Source organism: Pongo abelii, chromosome Y (assembly GCF_028885655.2).
Source record: "Pongo abelii isolate AG06213 chromosome Y, NHGRI_mPonAbe1-v2.0_pri, whole genome shotgun sequence".
Taxonomy (NCBI): Eukaryota; Metazoa; Chordata; class Mammalia; order Primates; family Hominidae; genus Pongo; species Pongo abelii.
In genome coordinates this window covers 43248139-43265551 of record NC_072009.2, presented here as the reverse complement: position 1 = coordinate 43265551, position 17413 = coordinate 43248139, and the positions used below count along the sequence as shown (strand labels likewise).

At 36.8% G+C, this 17413-nt stretch overlaps 2 pseudogenes; both read left to right on the top strand.

The window, feature by feature from the left end:
* Nucleotides 1-4583: 4583 nt before the first annotated feature.
* LOC129053469 (glutamate dehydrogenase 1, mitochondrial-like) lies at nt 4584-6186 on the top strand (annotated as a pseudogene).
* Nucleotides 6187-8878: 2692 nt separating this feature from the next.
* Nucleotides 8879-10051, top strand: LOC134760950 (heat shock transcription factor, Y-linked-like; annotated as a pseudogene).
* The last annotated feature ends 7362 nt before the right edge of the window (nt 10052-17413 follow it).

The following is a 17413-nucleotide window of genomic DNA, read 5'->3' as shown; positions in this document are numbered from 1 at the left end:
ATTATTAAATTGTTTTAATGTTTGCTCAGGGAATGTGAACATTTTACATGTTCTCTGTTTATGGTATGTTAACATAATTAAGCACTTGCTATTTAAATAATTTTTTTTCTTTTTTTTGGCCAACAGAAATGATTTGAGTATGAATAAAAAGGTGCATTTACATTCAGTGATTATTTTGAATTTCCTTGGGAGTTGGATATGGGACCTTACATAGAAGCAGACATTGCAAAGCTGGAAGAGAATACTGTCAAATCAGAAAATCAGTTGATTTAACAGAAAGAGTAACCTGAAAATAAAACTACAAAGATCACAAAATGCAGACTTTTAAGTGTGCCTGTATACTGTGGTCAAGCAAGCAGTAGGCATTATTGTTCTTATATTATTCAAAAAATGGTAGGATGATAACTGAGATTCCTGGTATAAATTTGATGATGAAGATTTAACAGGATTTAAAATGGATGATGATAGAGAAATTTTATCGAAGGCCTTTTCTGCATCTATTGAGATAACCATGTGGTTTTTGTCTTTGGTTCTGTTTATATGATGGTTTGCATTTATTGATTTGTGCATATTGAACCAGCTTTGCATCCCAGGGATGAAGCCCACTTGATCATGATGGGTAGGTTTTTGATATGCTGCTGGATTCGGTTTGCCAGTATTTTATTCAGGATTTTTGCATCGCTATTCATCAGGGATATTGGTCTGAAATTCTCTTTTTTGTATATATGTCTCTGCTAGGATTTGGTATCAGGATGATGCTGGCTTCATAAAATGAGTTGGGGAGGATTCTCTCTTTTTCTATTGATTGGAATAGTTTCAGAAGAAATGGTACCAACTCCTCTTTGTGCCTCTGGTAGAATTCGGCTAAGAATCCATCTGGTCCTGGACTTTTTTTGGTTGATAGGCTATTAACTGCTACTTCAATTTCAGAGCCTGTTATTGGTCTATTCAGGAATTCAACTTCTTCCTGCTTTAGTTTTGGGAGTGTGTATGTGTCCAGGAATTTATCCATTTCTTCTAGATTTTCTAGTTCTTTGGTGTAGAGGTGTTTAAAGTATTCTCTGAAAATACTTAAATGTTAGACCTAAAACCATAAAAACCCTAGAAGAAAACCTAGGCAATACAAGACATAAGCATGGACAAGGACTTCATGTCTAAAACACCAAAAGCAGTGGAAACAAATGCCAAAATTGACAAATGGCTTCTGATTAAACTAAGGAGCTTCTGCACAGACAAAGAAATTACCATCAGAGTGAACAGGCAACCTATAGAATGGAAGAAAATTTTTGCAATCTCCTCATCTGACAAAGGGCTAATATACAGAATATACAAAGAAATTAAACAAATTTACAAGAAAAAATCAAACAACCCCATCGAAAAGTGGGCAAAGGATATAAACAGATGCTTCTCAAAAGAAAACATTTATGCAGCAAAAAGACACATGGAAAAATGCTCATTATCACTGGCCATTAGACAAATGCAAATCAAAACCACAATGACAGACCATCTCACACCAGTTAGAATGGTGATTATTAAAAGTCAGGAAACAACAGTTGTTGGAGTGGATGTGGAGAAATAGAAAAACTGTTACACTGTTGGTGGGACTGTAAACTAGTTCAACCATTGTGGAAGACAGTGTGGTGACTCCTCAAGGGTCTAGAACTGGAAATATCATTTGACCCAGCCATCCCATTACGGGGTATATACACAAAGGATTATAAATCATGCTGCTATAAAGACATATGCACACGTATGTTTATTGTGGCAGTATTCACAGTAGTGAAGTCTTGGAACCAACCCAAATGTCCATCAATGATAGACTGGATTAAGAACATGTGGCACATATATACCATGGAATACTTATGCAGCCATAAAAAATGATGAGTTCATGTCCTTTGTAGGGACATGGATAAAGCTGGAAACCATCATTATGAGCAAACTATAGCCAAGGACAGAAAACCAAACACCACATGTTCTCACTCATATGTGGGAATTGAACAATGAGAACACTTGGACACAGGATGGGGAACATCACAAAATGAGGCCTGTCATGGGATGGGGGGAGTGAGGAGTAGGGAGGGATAACATTAAGAGATATACCTAATATAAATGAGGAGTTAATGGGTGCAGCACACCAACATGGCACATATATACACATGTAACAAACCTGCACATTGTGCACATGTAATCTAGAACTTTAAGTGTAATGATAAAAAAAAGAAATTTTAAAAATTAGTGTTTTGATGGAGAGTACATGAATGTATTTGATCACACGCTGAAGTGCATGTCATATAGACAGCAGAAGAGGTGATAAAATGCTTACATAGTTTTGAAATAATAAACAAATGGACATGATTGATGAAGAAGATGAGATGATAAGACATATATTATGGCTAACTTTTGCAAGACCATATCATATCATCATGTCACCTGCCTTTGAGAAAAGTGTATGGTAAAAAAAAAAAAAAAAAAAAAATGACATTTATTCCTAAGTGAAAGCAATAAAGTTGAGTATTTGCAGTTTGTGAAAGAACTGCTTACTTGTAATGGTGTTTATTTAAACCCTGCTCATGCTAAGCTTTTAGATTAGCTTCTTAGTAATAAAAATAATGTGTGCTTGGCTTCTACGATTCTTTACAAGGCATCAACATGTTTTTAATACTTTTCTTCAGTCTTCTTTTTGCTTTTTTCATAGAATCATTAGGCTTAATTTATGTGACTGTGTTGCGTTTCTGGTTTAGTTATTTTAAATTAAAAAATTTAAGATATATTTACCACAGAATAGTGGACATTAATGCATGGATATATGAAAAGCATTTATTTATTATACCAGTTATTATTTTTTACTCAAGCATTAGTTTAAAATGTGGGTTAGTGAAGTGGTAAGATCATCAGTAAAATCTAGTGTTAACTAATAAGAATTATGTTAAGAAAGAGCTTTAAAATACAACTGTTTTTGACTGTATAGGTACTTTTTATTCAAAGAGCAGAATTATTTTTCTGCCTGAATCAAAATAAATTACTATGATTAGTACACAGATTGCTGCTATATTCCTCATTATCACTGTATTTTACATTTTAAAAAACTAATTTGTGTTCCTCCCAGTGACTGGTATATGTCTTTGGATTTTACTCATAGGGAATTGTAATTGGTTTGGTTGTCTATTATACTGCTTTACATTTTCCTAACCATAAAAATATTATTTCAAATTTTAAATACATTAAACATTTTTGCAGTAATTGTGAGAGAATTCTTCATAAACTTAAAATTGTCTAATCTAAGTGTGTGTTTATTATTTCAAAATTGGTTCTTACTCCAATAACTTTGTATTGCACCTTTTTCCAGTGTATCATTAAGTATGAAGCTTTACCTTTACTAAATAAAATATTAAGTAATAATTAAAAAGATAATAACATATTTTAGCTGAGGTTTTCTTGCTCATATTAATAATTCCAATAATTTGGAAGGCCAAGGTATAAAGATCGCTTGAGGCTAAGAATTTTGAACCTGGTTTGGCAAAATAACAAAACACAATCTCTACGAAAGTTTTTACAAATCAGGAAGATATGGTAGCTCACACCAGTAACCTTAGCAATCTATAAGTCCATGGTGGGTGGATCACTTCAGGCCAATAAATTGAGGCTGGCCTGAACAATATAGCAGGATTCTGTCTATAAAAATTATTAAAATAATTAAAGAAATTGAATAATTATCTGAGCCTGCTGGCCTTTTCCTGGAGAACCAGCAAACTGGGAGACTGAAGCTACAAGAACATGCGTATCACAGGCTGCCCCTAAGGAGATCAGACAGATACCTGATTCTTTTACGTAGCTAAGTGGATACAGCCTACTTTACGTTTATCTTTTTCATGTAAAAATGCTTATTTTCTTGCCTTTTTATGACTATAGGTAGGCTTGTTGTTTGGAGTCAGAAGACAGCTTTAGCTGAGCCATCTCCCCCTGAAAACACAAGGCATTCTTCCTCCCTACACAGTCACCCATCTTAGCAACCCAAAATGCTCAGCCAGAATTTGACTTAGATTTTCCTATATTTAATGTGATTTTGTCTTCTTATTCTCCCATTAACGATCTCTTTTCTCCACACTCATGTCCCATCTTTTGCTACTGTCAGTAATCATTCAACCCCTCCCATCACAAAAGAAGCGTATACTCCCTTCAGATAGAGCAACATGAAAATTCTCCAGAAAAGTAAAAAATTAAAAAATATATATATTTTAATTTTGCACTTTTTTTAATTTAAAAAAACGGTCAAAATTCAGGAACCATATGCATCTGGTAGGAGACGGGTTTTATCTTCACAAAGAATTTACTGATGTGAACATTTTTGTTACATAATATTAGTAGAAAAATATCTGAATTAAGCAAGAACAAAAAACCGCAAAACCTGGGGTGAAGCCCTGCTGCTGTCCCGGGCCGGCCCCGCTGCCCTGGACTCAGCGGCTGCCCACTCTGCTGCGTTGCTGGGCCAGACCCGGGGACAGTCCACCCCAACCCCGCAGTCGGGGCTCGCATTGGCCGCCTGGAGCCACTAAAGCGAGGCGGTGGCCGACCTCTAGGACGACCACAACTTCTTCAAGATGGTGGAGGGCTTCTTCAATTGCGGCGCCAGCATCGTGGAGGACAACCTGGTGGAGGACCTGAGGACCTGGGAGAGCGAGAAGCAGAAGGAGAACAGGCTGTGCGGCATCCTGTGGATAATCAAGCCCTGCAACCATGTGCTGAGTCTCTCCTTCCGCATCGGGCAAGACACGGCTCCTGGGAGGTCATCTAAGGTTACCCGGCCCAGCACAGCCAGCACCGCATGCCGTGCAAGGGAAGTGTCCATTACAGCACTGATGTGAGTGTAGATGAAGTAAAAGCTTTGGCTTCTCTGATGACACACAAGTGTGCGGTGGTTGATGTGCCATTTGGGGGTGCTAAAGTTGGTATTAAGATCAATCCCAAGAACTATACTAGTAATGAATTGGAAAAGATCACAGGGAGCTTCACCATGGAGCTGGCAAAGGACTTTATTGGTCGTGGCATTGATGTGCCTGCTCCAGACCTGAGCACAGGTGAGAGGGAGATGTCCTGGATCACTGATGCCTATGCCAGTACCATAGAACACTATGACATTAATACACAAGCTCATGTTACTGGTAAACCCATCAGCCAAGGGGTAATCCATGGACGCATCTCTGCTACTGGCCATGGTGTCTTTCATGGGATTGAAAACATCATCAATGAAGCTTCTTACATGAGCATTTTAGGAATGACACCAGGGTTTGGAGATAAAACATTTGTCGTTCAGGGATTTGGTAATCTGGGCCTACACTCTATGAGATATTTACATCGGTTTGGTGCTAAATGTATTGATGTTGGTGAGTCTGAAGGGAGTATATGGAATCCAGGTGGTATTTACCCAAAGGAAGTGGAAGACTTCAAATTGCAACGTGGGTCCATTCTGGGCTTCCCCAAGGCAAAGCCCTATGAAGGAAGCATCTTGGCAGCCAACTGTGACATACTGATCCCAGCTGCCAGTGAGAAGCAGTTGACCAAATCCAATGAACCCAGAGTCAAAGGCAATATCATTGCTGAAGGTGCCAAGGGGCCAACAACTCCAGAAGCTGACAAGATCTTCCTGGAGGGAAACATAATTGTTATTCCAGATCTCTACTTGAATGCTGGAGGAATGACAGTATCTTACTTTGAGTGGCTGAAGAATCTAAATCATGTCAGCTGTAGCCGTTTGACTTTCAAATATGAAAGGGATTCTAACTACCACTTGCTTAAGTCTGTTCAAGAGAGTTTAGAAAGACAATTTGGAAAGCATGGTGGAACTATTCCCATTGTACCCACGGCAGAGTTCCAAGACAGGACACCGGGTGCATCTGAGAAAGACATCAAGCACTCTGGCTTGGTGTACACAATGGAGCGTTTTGCGAGGCAAATCATGTACACAGACAGGAAGTATAACCTTGGATTGGACCTGAGAACAGCTGCTTATGTCAATACCATTGAGAAAGTCTTCAAAGTGTACAATGAAGCTGGTGTGACCTTCACATAGATGGATCATGGCTGACTTCCTCACTATCCTCTTCACGTGTAACTTCTGCAGACTTATCACAAGTTTACATGCAACTACAGAAATCCCTTTCTCTCCTGACTCATTAATAATGGATACCATTCTCAACAATCAATCCAAATCAGCCCGTTAAGGAGAAATAAGTTAAGGTTAGAGGATCATGTACAAGCTGAGTGTGAAAGTAGAAGTCACCTACACCGGAGAGCCATTTTGGTATTTTGCCTTCAAATAAAAAGCCTCCTCCATCTGGCTGTGCAGTCTTGCTCCGTGGCTTTTCTCAACACAATCAGTGCTAGTGCTGGGGAAGGGAGAGTCAAGAGCAGTCAGTTGCTTACTTATTTTGCTCTGGATGAGTCTGGGACATGCTGTAACTGTAACACATTTAAGAAGTAGGTTTGTGGCCTTTTCAAAAGGTGGCATGGTCGTCAAGTGAGTTCTTAGTATTTTATATCAGCAGAATAACTCAATTCTGCAGGTTGCAAACAAATACAAAAGCTGTTTCTGTTTATGAATTTTATTATTTTAGAATAGAATAAGTACACGCTGCTGTAATAAAATTGTCTTTAATCACTTAACAAGCCTAACCTTGACTCAAATAGTGAATGCCTATAAAAATAATAAATGAAAAAATCTAGTATTTTTATATCATAAAACAATATTATTTATAGCTTATCATTCATGTATTGTTGTCCAGCAAACATTAAAAGCCCTGTGGATAATTAAGTTTTCTTCATAACATGCAAAATGTTGGAGGCTATTTTCGTTAAAACAGTCAGAATTTGCTTACTATAATTAAGACACATAGTCCAAAGAATGCAGGAAACTTTTTATCATGTTAACTAATTGTTCTCTTTTGAAGATCTATGGTGACTAAACTATAATTCAAGTAGAGTGTCCCAGAAAAAAAAACACTTTGGCTCCCTGTTTGGAGTCTGGCAGGCTCTGAGCATTGCCAATGACCCCTACTCACCTGACTTTGTATCCTCTCCTTTTAGAGGCTTTCCGTTCTGCACCCAGCTTCCCTAACAGAGAGCTGAAAACAACCTTGGGTTGAGTGTTTCATTTGGGAGTTATTTTGCCATGGCCTTTTGAACAGTAGTGTTCCCATGAAGTGCTAGATAATACATGTGCAAGAATCAGCTTTTTTTTTTTTTAAACTATAACACCTTTCAGAAATTTCTAACTACTTTGTAACTGCATGGCTTAAAGTGTTGATAAAAGCAGTTATTTAAAGTCTACGTTTTCCAAAAAAAAAAAAAAAAAAAAAAAAAAACCCAAAACCTAAAGGATATTAAACCAAGACAATCTTCTTACAATGACACCTCTTTCCAGTATGAGAGAACTACCTCCTACGATATGAGAAATATCTATATTTTATTTCTTTCTTCTACACGCATTCAACACTTATCAATGCCAGAGTTGAAATTTTAATATGTCAAATTTCAACCATAAAGATATAAAAAGTCTTACTGCTAATGCAGCATTGTTATTTTATTCAATATTAACATTACATTATAAATTCAAATCCTGCTGAATAATGATAACAATTATTTGCAGGACACAAAGATTATTCCTTACAAAATCGTTTTTATAGAGATTATGTTCTTGGAGCCAAATAAAAATTTTACTGCTTAGACAAACGTACATACTTACTTTTCTTACATTTTCTTGTTGTTATTATTTTTATTGTTATTATTATTTATTTACATCTCCTATTCTTTGGGATCTCCTTACAAGTAAATCACCTTCATTTAAAATCTCTTTTGTTGTTAAGGTTTGTCAGATATTTACAGACATACCAAATAAAATCATTATTTATTTTTCTGATATGACTGAAAAAGGTTTTGAAGAGATATGCATATAAATAACTTTTTATTCTGAAACATAATTCGTTAGTTTTATTTGCAATTGTTCTCCCCTTGATTTATCAAGGTAAGTTTCACATAATGAAAAATTACATTTGAGTATACAATTCAATGGAATTTAATATGTTTATGATGTTGTACAATCATCATCTATCTTTAGTTCCTAAATGTTTCTATTGCCTAGCAGGAAACTCCATACCTACTAAACAGTTCTTTTTATTTCCCAGCCTCTGATAACCAGTAACCTACTTTTTTCTCTATGGCTGTCTTTTTACCACATTGGTTTTGCACTGCAACAGTTTTCAATCCGACATGCCAAAGTCATAGAGGTTTTAAAATCGTTCATTGTTGTTTTCCTTTTCTTTTTTCTTTTTTTTTTTTTTTTCATTTTGCAATTACCAGGACCTATTCTCCTCTCACCAATCTAATAAGAATGTCCGTGTCAGGGAGAGAATTACATTTATTTCAGGGATTGAGGACATTATTTTCTTATTTATTTAAATGCTGCTACAGGGATATGATTTTGCAGCCTACAATGTGTAAGTGAGCAGTCTATATTTTATTTTCACTGGATACGTTTCTCAGACTGGGAAGGAAACACTTTTGGCCAGATTTTTGTTGATTGCTAGGAGACTAAAGTCCTCTTGTGATGTCTTTGCTATTCAGCTTGACATATACTAGAGTGATGCTTTAGATTGCCTTACCTGCATAGACCTTCTGAAGCTGCGTTTGAAGCTTCAGTCTTGAAAACTATACAGGCTGGAAGAGTATCTAAAGAAATATTTATTTGAGATGGCACATGTTTCTTCAGAAACTCAAGTTGTTTCTCCCAGAGATGAATTAGTTGATTCAGAAGCCTCTGCTAGATCTCCACTGTGTAAATACACATTCCTTGGGGACTCAGACTTAAGGTCAATGATTGAAGAAAATGCTGTTTAGGTTTTTTCACAAGAATCCTTGTTAAAATGGCCATGTGACACAGTGTGTGTTTCTGAGCCAGATAAAGGTAATGATTTTTTTTTCTGTGATCTTCCCCAGGAAATATCAGAAAATATTTGAGAGTGACCAATTCAAGTCTATTCTATGGGATGAGAATGGAACTTGCAGAGTGATTAATGAAGAACTCGTCAAGAAAGAAATTTTGGATAGAAAGACTCCTTACAGAATATTTCAAGATGACAGAATCAAAAGATTTGTTTGACAGGTCAGCCTTTATGGATTTAGTAAAATTTGACAGAATTTTCAAAGATCTGCCTTTGTAGCCACCTTTCTTGCAGAAGAGAATGAATCCGTTGTCTTAAGCAAGATATTTAACATATTTCAGTTACCACCTTACATAGAGTATATATGTAATTTTACTTTGTACATCAGTAAATATGTTAATACATGCAGTAAGGCCAGATTTTGAAAATTATCTAAAATACTAAGGTAAATTTTTTTTTAATTTTTTGAAATTATTGAGTTCAGCTTGAGCTTTAACCTTCCAGCATTTTAAGAAATTTTGCTAACAACTTTGAATCTTACCAGTGAAATCAAAATAAATCTACCAAAGCCACTTAATGCAATGTTACTATTAATATATAACATGTTTTCACTTGAGGCCTTAACAACTTTAGTGCTTTTTTCCCAAAAGCACTTTCTTAAAAATAGTAAACCAAGTTCATGAATTATTTGATGATATTAAGTTTGTGTGATGAAACAGAAATCTGATATTTTAAGTGTTTGTTATTGTCACTTGTCTCAACAAATTGCAACAGATCAGCATGCTATTTTAAATCAGTTGACCACTATTCATATGCACTCTCATAGCACCTGCATCCAAGCAAGTGGCCACATTGTGAATTTCATTACAACCACAACTTCTCAATACCACAACCTATCTCCCTTGCAAAACGGTTTTCTGGAGCTGATAGTGGAACCATCTGCTCTTCCAACAAGATATCCTGTGGTATTAGTCAACGAGGCTCCACATCCTAACCTGCTACCAGTAGGCAAACCATGGTTGCAAATGCCTACGATACCTGATACATCAGCTGTCCCTCATTCCAGGCTAGATCTTCAACCATCAGAACTGGACAAATATCACCCTAATTACAAATGATCTTCCATTAAAACAGTATCAGATTATGCATGACAACAGAGAATAACATTTACATAGACCAAAAAAACCCTAAAAATATCTGCAATTATCTTACTGAAAAATAAAACTGCATGTCAACTTATATGTTTGCTTTTTATTTCTCAAAGTATAGTTAAAAGTAAAATGGTGTTTTCTTTCTGTGTCAGGCTATTGTACTACTTCCTATAAAAATATATGTGGGCTTTTTGATTATTTGTAAGGAAATTTGATGTGCTCCTTTGTAAGTTAAGTAGTTTAGTTCTTTAAAGAGGAAAAAATAATAAGGTATTTGGGTCCACTTGCTGCTGAAACAACATGGTACCACTGCCTGGGTAATTTGTAGAAAGGCTTATTTTGCTCATGGTTCTGGAGGTGGGGAAGTCAAGGGGCTGCATCTCATGAGATCTTCTTTCTATGTTACAACATGCAGGTGGACCTTATCTGGTGAAGGGCATGAGATGAACAGAAAATCGGGACCAAACTCATCCTTCATCAAAGCTCACTCACGAAATAACTAATTTGTTCTCCAGATAACACCATCAATTCAGTCATGAGGTTAAACACATGGCTAATCAACTCTCAAAAGTCCTACCTCCCAACATTATCACAATGAACACAGAATTTCAATGTGAAATTTGGAGAGGACATACAAAACCATGAGAGTAGGCAAGGGAAAGGAAACAACTGCAGTTAGGAAAAAGTAGTAAGTGACTTCTCAGGTAGTCTGGCATAAATCAAATAGGGCATAAATTTGGATGGCACAAAGGGAATAGATGCTCACATAAACACACACAGACACACATACAGAGAACATTTAGAGAAAGGTTAACACACACTATATACTTCAGTATTTTCTCAGTTACATTTCCTCAGTTGTTTTAACTTTAGATTTTAGTTGGCAAAGATTTTCTTCATTGCAATTCATACGTAGTGAGCTCAGTGTCCATGATCACAATTATTTGTGTCATCACTTGAATAATAAGATTTACATCATATTACGCTCTTGGATTGCATCACTGTCAGCACATGGTGGAATTTTACAGCTGGAATTAACAGAACAACATTTGATCTTATATCAAAGCATTCCAACATGCTTGTGACTTTCATTACCTCCTGCTAGAGTCCACTTTTCATGTTTTCTAATGCACATTTCTTTACCTTTTTTTTTTTTTCTCTGAGAACTTCTCCCTGTGTTACCCCAGATGGAGAGCAGTGGCATTATTTCAGCTCACTGCAACCTCAACCTCTGGGTTCAAGCAATTCTTGTGCCTCAACCTTTGAGCAGGTAAAATTATATATGCCCACCACGCTGGGCTAATTTTTATATTTTTAGTAGAAATGGGGTTTCAACATTGTGGCCAGGATGGTCTTGAACTCCTGGCTGCATGTGATCCACCCACCATGGCCCCCAAAAGTGCTGAGATTACAAGCTTGAGCCACCAAACCCCACCTCTAATGCAGATTTTCATTACATTGGTTTCATTCTCCATACAAAGTCAGATTTAATTGCTTTTGTCAGGATTTAATACCTTTTAGATTCTGAGTCCAGATCCTCAGCATGGCTAAATAAATCCCTTCCAGACCTGATATTTGTTTTTGTTTCAGCTTCATGTCCTTCTGTTTCACCACAGTGAGAGATTCAGACAGCTCCACTTTCAGACTTGCCGTTTTCCATCTGGTAACTTGAGTCCCATTTTTTTTATTTCTTGGAGATAAAAGTCTCTCCCCCATTTGCCTACTTAAGACTCCTACAACACAGACATCACTCCTTCCAGGAGTTGCTTCTTATCTATCAAATTAGTTTTCTTGTCTGTCTGTCTTGGACACCCAGAAATGATGTAACACAGTATCTAATACATATATGTGTGTGTGTATATACATACACATATGTATGTGAATTAGTCAAAGTTGACTGGGACATACGAATATAACATCTATTTTCATTGTCAAAATGAACATTCTTGGTGTTGTGGCATTACTTTTTATCCTTTTTTCCTCACCACAAATTTTTCTAAAAGGGTAGGTCACAGTATCGTTCATTAGAGATGCAATAATTTTGACTTACGGAGACTAGCATCACTGGTTATCACTTCAACTATCACGCTTTCTTTTTATGTCTAGTTGTGATTTTTCCATGCTTTTTCTAAAACTTCTTTTTCATCTTCTGCTTTGACTGGCAGATCCTTGCCTGAAAGAACTAGCTGTCTCCTTACTATTCTTTCCTTTATTTGCAGTAGCAATTCCCAGTGGCAAAGGGACATTTGGGAGCCCCTTGTGGCCTATGGAAAATATTCAAATATCCCAAAATAAAAACTTAAAGAAGCTATTTTTGAAACTGACTTTGGATGCATGGATTCATTTGATAGAGTTCAACCTTTCTTTTGATTCAGCAGGTTGGAAACACTCTAATTGTAGAATCTGCAAAGGGACATTTGGGAGCCCATAGAGTCCTATGGTGAAAAACCTAATATCCCCACATAAAACCTAGAAAGAAACTATCTGTGAAACTGCTTTGTGATGTGTGGGTTCATCTCACAGAGTGAAACCATTTCTTTGATCCAACAGTTTGGAAAACTTTTGGAGAATCTGCGAAGAGATATTTGGGAGTCCTCTGAGGCCTATAATGAACTACAGAATATCCACAAACAAAAACTAGAAAGAAACTATCTGTGAAATGTCTTTGTGATGTGTGGATTCATCTCACAGAGTTAAAACTTTCTTTTCATTCAGCAGTTGGGAAACACTTGTTTAACAGAATCTGTGAAGGAACATTTTGTAGCTCATGAGGTCTATGGTGAAAAACAAAATATCCCAGGATGAAAACTGGAAAGAAGCTATCTGTGAAACTGATTTGGGATGTGTAAATTCATCTCAAAGAATTAAACCTCCCTGTTGATTCAGCAGGTTGTAAACACTCTTTTTGGAGAATCTGCAAAGGGACATTTGGGAGCCCATTGAGGTCTTTTGAAAAGAAAAAAATATCCCCAGATGAAAACTAGAAAGAAGCTATCTGTGAAACTACTTGGTGATGTGTGGATTAATCTCATAGAGTTAAACAGTTCTTTCAATCTAGCAGGCTGAAAACACTCTTTTTGTAGAATCTGTGAAGCGACATTTGGGAGTCCTTTGAGGCCTATGAAGAAAAACTGAATATTCCCAGATAAAAGTTAGAAAGATGGTATCTTTGAAACTATTTTGTGATGTTTGGATTCATCTCACAGAGTTAAACCTTTCTTTGATTCATCAGGTTGAAAACATTCTTTTTGAAGAATCTGTGAAGGTACATTTTGGTGTCCTTTGAAACCTATGGAGGAAAATGGGGTATCCCAAGATAAAAACTAGAAAGAAACTATCTATGAAACTACTTTGTGATGTATGGATTCATCTCACAGAGTTAAACCTTTCTTTTGATTCAGCAGTTAAAAAACACTGTATTTGGAGAATCTGTGATGGGACATTTCGGAGCCCATTGAGGCCTAGAGTAAAAACAGAATATCCCCGTATCAAAATTGAAAAGAAGCTATGTATCAAACTGTGTTTTGATGTGTGGATTCATCTCACAGAGGTAAACCTTCCTTTTAATTCAGCAGGTTGAAAACACTCCTTCAAGAGATCTGTGATGGGATATTTGGGAACCCTTTGAGGCTTAAGGGAATTAATCAAATATCTGCAGATATAAGCTAGAAAGAGTCTACCTATGAAATTGCATTATGATGTGTGGATTCATCTCACAGTGTTAAATTTTGCTTTGATTCAGTAGGTGGGAAACATTCTTTTTGAAGAATCTGCAAAGGAACATTTTGGAGCCTTTTGAGTCCAATGGGGAAAAACAGAATATCCCCAGGAAAAAACTAGAAAGAAGCTATCTGTGAAACTGCTTTGTGATGTCTGGATTCATCTCACAGAGTTAAACAATTCTTTTGATTCAGCAGGTTGGACACACTCTTTTTGGAAAATTTTCAAAGAGACATTTGGAAGCCTATTGAGGCCAATGGGGAAGACCTGAATATCTGCAGGTAAAAACTAGAAAGAAGTTATCTGTGAAACTGCTTTATGATGTGTGGATTCATCTCACAGAGTGAAACGTTTCTTTTGATTCAGCAGATTGGACACCCTCTTTGTGAAGAATATGCAAAGGGACATTTCACAGGCCATTGAGACTTATGGGGAAAAAGAGAATATCCCCAGGTAAAAACTAGAAAGAAGCTCCCTGTGGAACTGCCTTGTTCCACATATGAGGAATGGATTCATCTCTCAGAGTGAAACATTTCTTTTGATACAGTAGTTTGGAAACACTCTTTTTGGAGAATCTGCAAAGGGGCATTTGGGACACTTTTGAGGCCTAAGGGAAAAAATTGAATACCCTCAGGTAGAAACTAGAAAGAGGCTATCTGTAAAACTGCTTTGTGATGTGTGGATACATCTCACAGAGTTTAAACCTTTCTTTTGATGCAGCAGGATGGAGGCACTTTTTTTGGAGATTCTGATAAGGGAAATTTAAGAGACATTTGAGGCCCATGCAGAAAAAAACCATATATCCTTAGGTAAAAACTGGCAAGAAAGTATCTGTGAAACTGCTTTGTTTTGTGTGGATTCATTTCACAGAGTTAAACATTTCTTTGGATTCAGCAGGTTGGAAACCCTCTTTCTGGAGAATCTGCAAAAAGATATTTGGGAGCCCATTGAGACCTATAACGAAAATGCCAATTTTTCCCCAAACCTAGAAATAATATATCTATGAAACTGCTTTGTGATGTGTGGAGTCATCTCACAGAGTTAGACGTTTCTTTTGATTCAGCATGCTGGAAACACTTTTTTTTTGGCGAATGTATAAAGGAAAATTTTGTAATCCCATTGAGGCCCATGGGGAAAAAACAAATATACTGAGGTAAAAACTAGAAAGAAGCTATTGGTATAACTGATTTGTGATGTATGCTTCATTTCAGTTTTAAACGTTTCTTTTGATTCAGCAAGTTGGAAATACTCTTTTTGAGGATCTGAGAAGAGACATTTGGGAACCTATTGAAGATTATGGGGAAAAGCTCAATATCCCCAGGTAAAAACTAGAAAAAAGCTATCAAGAACCTGCTTTGTGATGTGTGGATTCATCTCACAGAGATAAACCTTTCTATTGATTCAACAGGTAAAAAACACTCTTTCTGGAGAATCTACAATGGAACATTTTGGAGACCATTGAATCATATGGGGAAAAACTGAATATCCCCAGGTAAATACTAGGAAGAAGTTATGTGTAAAACTACTCTGTGATGTGTGGATTCATGTAACAGAAGTAAAATGTCCTTTCTATTCAGCAGGTTGGAAACACTCTTTTTGGAATATCTGCTTAGGGACATTTGGGACCCCATTGAGGTCTAGAGGAAAAAGAGAATATCACAGATAAAAATTGGAAAGAAGATGTATGAGAAATGACTTCATGATGTGTGGATTCATGTCACAGAGTTAAACCTTTCTTTTGATTCAGCAGGTTGGAAACACTCTTTTTGGAGAATCTAGGAAGGGATATTTAGAAGCTCATTGAGGCCCATGGGGAAAAATCAAATATCACCAGGAAAAACTCGAAGGAATGTATCTGTGAAATTGCTTTGTGATGTGCAGAGTCATCTAACAGAGTTAAAACTTTCTTTTGATTCAGCAGGCTGGAAACACTCTTTTTGGGGAATCTGTAAAGTTAAATTTAGGAGACTAGGGGACCATGTGGAAAACGGAATGTACCCAGGTAGAAACTAAAAACAAGCTGTCTGTCAAACAGCCCAGGGTTAAAACTTTCTTTTGATTCAGCAGGTTGGAGACACTATTTTTGGAGGATCTGTGAAGGGACATTTGGAAGTTCATTGAGGCCAATGGGGTAAAATGGAATATCCCATGATTCAAAACTAGAAAGAAACTATCTGTGAAACTGCTTTGTGGCTTGCAGATTCTTCTCACAGAGTTAATACTTTCTTTTGATTCAACAGGTTGAAAACACTTTTTTTTTTTTTTTGGAAAGTCTGTGAAGGGACATTTTAGATCCCTTAAAAGATCATGGGGAAAGTCAGAATATTCTCAGGTAAAAACTTGAAAGAATCTATGTGTGAAACTGCTTTGTGATTTGTGGATTCATCTCAGAATTAATCCTTTCTTTTGATTCATCAAGTTAGAAAATCTCAGCCAGGTGGGGTGGCTCATGCCTCTAATCTCAGGACTTTGGGAGGCTGAGGTGGGTGCATCACAAGGTCAGGAGTTTGAGACGGTCCTGGCTAACATGGTGAAACCCCATATCTACTAAAAATACAAAAAAAAGTTATCCAGGCATGGTGGTGGGTGCCTTAGTCCCAGCTACTTGGGAGGCTGAGGCAGAAGAACAGCATGTACCTGCGTGGTGGAGCTTGCAGTGATTGGGAAATTGCAACACTTCACTCTCGCCTGGGTGACAGAACAAGACTCCACCTCCAAAAAAAAAAAAAAAGAAAAGAAAAAGAAAATCTCTTTTTGGAGTATATGCAAAGGGATATTTGGGAGACGACTGAGGCCCATATGGAAAAACTTAATATCTCCAGGTAAAGACAAGAAAAAAGCTGTCTGTGAAACTCCTTTGTGATGGGTAGATCCATCTCAAAGAGTTAAATGTTTCTTTTGATTCAGCAGGATGGAAACACTCTTTTTTAGAGATTCTGCTAAGGGATATTTGTGAACCCATTGAAGCCTATGGGGAAACTAAATATTCCCAGGTAAAAACTAGAAAGAAGGTATCTGTGAAACTACTTTGTGGTGTGTGGTCCCATCTCTTAGAGATAAACCTCTTTTTTGACACAGCAGTTTAAAACACTCTTTGTGGAGGATCTCCAAACGGACGTTTGGAAGCCCATTGAGGACAATGTGAAAAACCAAATATTGCCAGGTAAAAACTAGAAAGAAGCTATCTGTAAAACTACTTTGTGGTTTGTTGATTCTTCTCAGAGTTAGATGTTTTCTTTGATTCAACATGTTGGAAACAATCTTTTTGGAAAATTTGCAAAGGCACATTTGGGAGCCGATTGAGGCATATGGAGAAAAACCCAATATCCCCAGGTAAAAACTAGAAAAAAACTTTCTATGAAACTAGTTTATGATGTGTGGATTCATCTTTCTGAATTAAACCTTTCTTTTGATTCAGCAGGTTGGGAACACTCTTTTTGGAGAAACTGTGAAGGGATTTTTGGGAACCCATTGAGGTCCATTTGGAGAAACTGAATTTTCACAGGTAAAAACTAGAAAGAATCTGTGTAACAGCTTTGTGATGTGTGGATTCATCTCACAGAGTTAAATCTTTCTTTGGATTGAGCAGATTAAAAACACTCTTTTTGG